This window comes from Triticum aestivum, chromosome 4B, assembly GCF_018294505.1.
Source record: "Triticum aestivum cultivar Chinese Spring chromosome 4B, IWGSC CS RefSeq v2.1, whole genome shotgun sequence".
NCBI classification, from domain to species: Eukaryota; Viridiplantae; Streptophyta; class Magnoliopsida; order Poales; family Poaceae; genus Triticum; species Triticum aestivum.
This window is the reverse complement of record NC_057804.1, coordinates 536978741-536984479: the sequence shown is the minus strand read 5'-3', so window position 1 is coordinate 536984479 and position 5739 is coordinate 536978741.

The window sequence follows — 5739 nt, the reverse complement described above, 5'->3', positions numbered from 1 at the left end:
GCAACAATCAGAAAAGCAAAAAAAACAAATATTCATACTAATGGCGCATCACCACAAGGTACGCCATTAGTATGCCAAAGGATACTAATGGCGCATCAAGGCAGAGTGCGCCATTAGTATGACAAAGCACATGGTTACATATGGCCCCCCGGGAGGCATACTAATGGCGCATTGTGTTCCATACTAATGGCGCACTGCCAGGTGCGCCATTAGTATATCGGATACTAATGGCGCACTAGTGGTGCGCCATTAGTAAAAAATACTAGTGGCGTGCTACTAATGGCGCACCGGTAGTGCGCCATTAGTAGGCAAAACCGGTGCGCCATTAGTAGGCCTTTTCCTAGTAGTGTGTTCCTTCGCTTGGGCAAGTTCCGCCCTCAGGGCTTCCACGGCAGCAGCACCATCTGCAGTCCAAGCATATTGCATTAATATTATGCCCCTCTCATATTTTCCTATACAACATAATAAGGAAAGCAGAGCACATACCTTGTGACTCGTCCAGCCGCTCATTCACCAGCGTGATATCAGCATCAATAGATCCGATCTGCCCCCTTAGCTCGGCAACTTCAACGGACTGGTCGGCTACCAGACTCTTAGATACCTGCGCATATGTGCAGCGCAATCATTACTATATGATCCCCCATTTGCCGCCTAGGGCAGGCAACCAGAGTCTCAGGGGCTACTATCCATATGGAGCACACCTAGCGTGTGCCTCACAGCCAAAAAATAGTGTATTTTTCACAACATACCTCAAAGCCTCCAAGCAGGCTCGTAAATGCTTCATTCAAACCGCTTGTGGCGGATGAAATCTTCTTGAGCACCGCGCTCATTAATGAGCAGTGCTCCTTCGAGAGTGCAGCTCGCTCCAGAAGGCCTGTCAGTATGTCCGGCCGGACATAGAACTGTGCCAGACCCTTCTCATCGCCCCCCGTGGGAGCCAAACGCTCTGGGCTCAGGGCGGCTAACGTATTAGCTTCCGGCTTCGGCAGATCCAGACTCCTCCGTGACGACACCTCGGTGTTGCCCGCTTCATGAGGCAGAGAGGTGGGTGGGGTATCGCTCTCCATCATCTCCGGAGGAAGATCCCCCGAAGACGAACTCTGTTGAGAAGAGCTGCTGGCCGGACTGCAAAAGACGAATCCTGGTTATTGATCTCAGAGAAACGCAGTACCCTTGAATTAACGATTAACTTACAGCTCGGTTGAGGGCTGGCCCGTTGACGGGCATGACACGGTAAGGGTGCCCATTGGGGCAGAGCCCCCTGGTGATACCTTTTTCCCTGGGTTGGGCATCTCCGTCTCCAAGTCTTCGGAGGCGGCCCTCTTCTTCCCGCACGGGGAGGAGGCTTTAGCCTCCCCTTCCCGACTATCCTCCTCGGGGGAGGTAACGATTCCCCCGGTTCGGATGCGCAGCATGTGAAGTTCGGTTTCTTTGTTCTTCCCCTTGTATTTCCCTGAGGGCATTTTGCTAAGCACCCGGTCAAGCATCTTGGCAATGGTGGGACTAGGCGAGCCTTCGGGAAGTGGCGCCGGACACCTGATTCTCTCTGCCTTGCTGAGCCATTCCTGGCCACGGAAGATTTTCAGAATAACAACTACGACAAATATAAAACAAAGTGTCCGGTATAAAGGTTACTTACTTGGGTATCTAGGCGATTGTAGCTTAGGCCCGCATCCTCGGTGGTGTCCGGACACTCTACTTGTGGTCCGAAGAATAATTTACACATCCCTTCAAGCTTCAAGCCGAAGAAGTGCTTAACAGTCCACGGACCCTCTGGATTGAACTCCCACATCCGGAGAGGCCGACGTTGGCACGGCAACATCCATCGGATTAGCATCACTTAAATTATGCTGACAAGGTTAATGTCCCTCTCAAGAAGCTCCCGGATGCGGCTCTGCAGTATTGGTACATCACCAGCAGGCCCCCAATTCTGTCCTACGTCGGTCCAAGATGCCAGTTGTGATGGAGGACCCAAGCGGAACTCGGGGGCGTCCACCCACTTTGTGCCTCTGGGAGCCGTGACATAAAACCACCTCCATTGCCATACATCGGATACTTCTGGGAAAGAACCCCCTGGCCATGGGGCATCGGTGTTCCTGCTTATTATGGCACCTTCGCACTCCGCATGTCGCCCCTCGATCATCTTCGGCTTCACATTGAAGGTCTTGAGCCATAAGCCGAAGTGGGGAGTGACATGGAGAAAAGCCTCGCACACAATGATGAACAACGAGATATGGAGGATAGCGTCCGGAGCTAGATCATGAAAATCCAACCTGTAATAGAACATGAGCCCACTCACAAAGGGATCGAGGGTGAGGCCCAGGCCGCGGAGGAAGTGAGGAACAAACACGACGCTCTCATTGGGCTCCGGTGTAGGGATGACCTGCCCTGGAGCAGGAAGCCTATGCTGGATGTCGGCGGTCAGATATCCGACCTCCCTAAGCCTCGCAATATCCTCCTCTTGGATCGAGGAGGCCACCCACCGGCCTTGAGGATTGGATCCGGACATATTGAAGGATCTGGGGTGTTTTGAGTTTAGGTCTCGGGTGTTAGAACTCGAGGTGCGAGAAGGCGCGAGGGTGGTGGAAAAGAGGCATAGGCCTCGGCCCCTTTATAAAGGGGGTGAATATCAAGAGTCATCAGGGTGACCGCTTAAGGCTTATCTACAAGCACACGGAGTCATGCCAACGGTCGTTGTGGGGTTACGTACGCCCATATTAATGGAAGATCCCGTAATAAGAGGAACACGATCTCTGCTTTGGCAGGACGTGCCAATAAAACCGCCTCGCAACACGAGTCAAGGTGGGGCAAGAAACGCCGGTTCGTGTTGGACCGAGCCATGATGCAAAGGCACGACGTATGAAGATTGCCAGCAGATCAGATTTATACTATGTTCCCTACGATGGTATGTGAGAATCATCTCGCAGATCCGGACATGGTCTAAGTGTTCAATAATTACTTTGGAGTATTCGGTGATGGAACCCACCTTGCAATTCCGAAGACAAGACTGCGTGCCGGACTCATCATCATTGAAGCCTGGTTCAGGGGCTACTGAGGGAGTCCTGGATCAGGGTGTATCCGGACAGCCGGACTATATATACTTCGTCCGAATTATTGGAGCGTGAAGATACAAGACTCAAGACTCCGTCCCGTGTCCGGATGGGACTCTCCTTTGCGTAGAAGACAAGCTTGGTGATCCAGATATTATATTTCCTTCCTTGTAACCGACCCCATGTAAACCCTAGCCCTCTCCGGTGTCTATATAAACCGGAGAGGTTGGTCCTTAGAAGGCCGATTACAATTACAAACATAATCATCATAGGCTAGCTTCTAGGGTTTAGCCTCTATGATCTCGTGGTAGATCTACTATTGTACTACTCATATGATCAATATTAATCAAGCAGGAGTAGGGTTTTACCTCCATCGAGAGGGCCCTAACCTGGGTAAACATTGTGTCCCTTGCTTCCTGTTACCATCAGCCTAAGACGCACAGATCGGGACCCCCTACCCGAGATCCGCCGGTTTTGACACCAACAGAGGGCCTTGTTTACCAGAGTTTGCAAATCGGTGAAATCAAACATACTGAGGGTGCATCTGAGATGTTGGTTTAATCCTCCAAGAAACATATCAATCTTCCTTTCTTCAGTGGCCACATCATAAAGGGAGTAGCGGGCCAAATGATTGAGCTTATTCAAATATTCACTCATAGACTGACTTCCTTAGAGGAGCGCGAGGAATTCACACTGCTTGACTTTCATAATTCCAGCAGGAATATGGTATTTACGGAACTGATCCTTGAATTTTGTCCAGGTGATTTCCTCATCAGCAGGCCACATGGATTTTGCATTTTCCCACCATATCGCGACAGCGCCTCCAAGATAATGAGTTGCAAACGGTACTTTGTCATTCTCTTCAGTACGAGCAATCTCAAGCTTCTTCTCAATAGTTCGTAACCAGTCGTCTACGTCCAAGGGATCAATAACCTGACTGAAACTGGGAGGGTTTGTTCTCTAAAAGTCTGACAACTTGGAATGATGATCATTCTGATTTCCATTTTGTCCAACCATAGCTTGCACACTTCTAAACATTTCAATCAGATCATTATTTCTATTTTCTTCAAACATACAGAGAATTTTCTCGGGTGGAGGGCGGATTTGGCGGTGGAGGCAATGGTGGAACGTACGGCTCAAGGGAGTGTCCTGCCTGTCCTGCGTAACAACAAACAGGGACATCCTCACAAGCGTCTCTACTGCTGCCTCCCCGCGTCATCCTATTGTTTTTCCCAAGACAATGCAACCGAGATGCGCAACATCCAAAAAGAAATACAATGGGGAAAAGCCAGCGGCAAAACCCGAAAGAAAGCAAAATTCCGAAGGAAACACGCCGAATAGAAGAAAGTTCCAACATAATTATCCATAGACCTGTACATAAAAGATAAATGACATAATAAGTTCAACTACTCTCATACATCAAACAGAACATCCTGACTCGTACGACTACATCTGTACATCAACCTGACAACTGTGAATACGCGAGCACTCTAATGCTCTGCTGGTGCTGCGGGGTCCTCTCCTGAAGCGGACTCGGATCCTGAACTGACGACGTTAACCGAGGCCTCATGGTTAAAAGTAACACGACGATGCTGCCTCGAGGGTTCTCCCTCCGGAGCAGGTGCATGATGGGGTTGAAGCATCGGGGCTACGGGGGTAGTGAGAAGAGAAACCCACTCAGCAGGAGCACTAAAAGGATTCACAGTCGAGGTGTCTGAGCTACTCGGAGGAGTAACTGGTGAAATAGGTGAGCTAGAACTAGATGGAAGATAAGGAGTAAATCCCGTAGACGATGTAGTAGTAACAGCTCTAGTAGTGACTAAAGCAGTGCGAGCACGAGTCAGCTCTCGAGCCAGCTCGTGGATCAGAAGGTAGCTAGCAGTGATGTAACGAGAAAGGTGGCTAGCAGTACTATCAGACTCCAGATCAATGGTAGGAAAATGGACACGACCATTTTTGTGCAGGGAGGGATAGTAGTAGAAACCTGGATGGTTCTGCATTCGGACCTCGTTATAGCGCAGCTCGACGAGGACCTCAAATGCAGCGAACTGGACAACGTGAGAAGCGGTAGAAGCGAAACCACTCCTGGGAGTACGAGTGTAAGAGCTGGAAGATGAACTGGTGCGTAGAGTAACCACGACGTGATACTCATACACTGAGTCTGCTAGACGCTCCCGGTACACACGATAGGCTGGGTCGTCACCATGAGGATACATTTGATGCCACACATTGCGAAGGAGATGCGACGACATGTACGACATTAGCTGCAACTGGCACGGATATGGCACTGGAGCCATGTACACTCACAGCCATTAGTAGGTTAGAAATAAAATAACCAAGTGCATGCAATGCAACAACCAGCTACAAACACTATCGTCACTCAACTTTTACTCTAACTAACGTCCAGTAACACGGCGGTAGTCTAGCGTGTCCTACAGTCAGCGTGGCTCTGATACCAAGTGTTGTGGCACCCCGGCTCAGAGCAACCGGTTTACCTTGCATTGCCAGCCCAGAGACCATGTCTTCTGGCAACACACAACATCTTGGTACAGAAAACAACCGCTTTATTGATGCTAGCGGAACATGGTTCATATTACAACACGTTAGGAGGCCAAGCGGCACACACGGTGCGGCTGAACAATATGTACATTATTTAATGAACATAACGGGCCTCGACCATGACAACTAC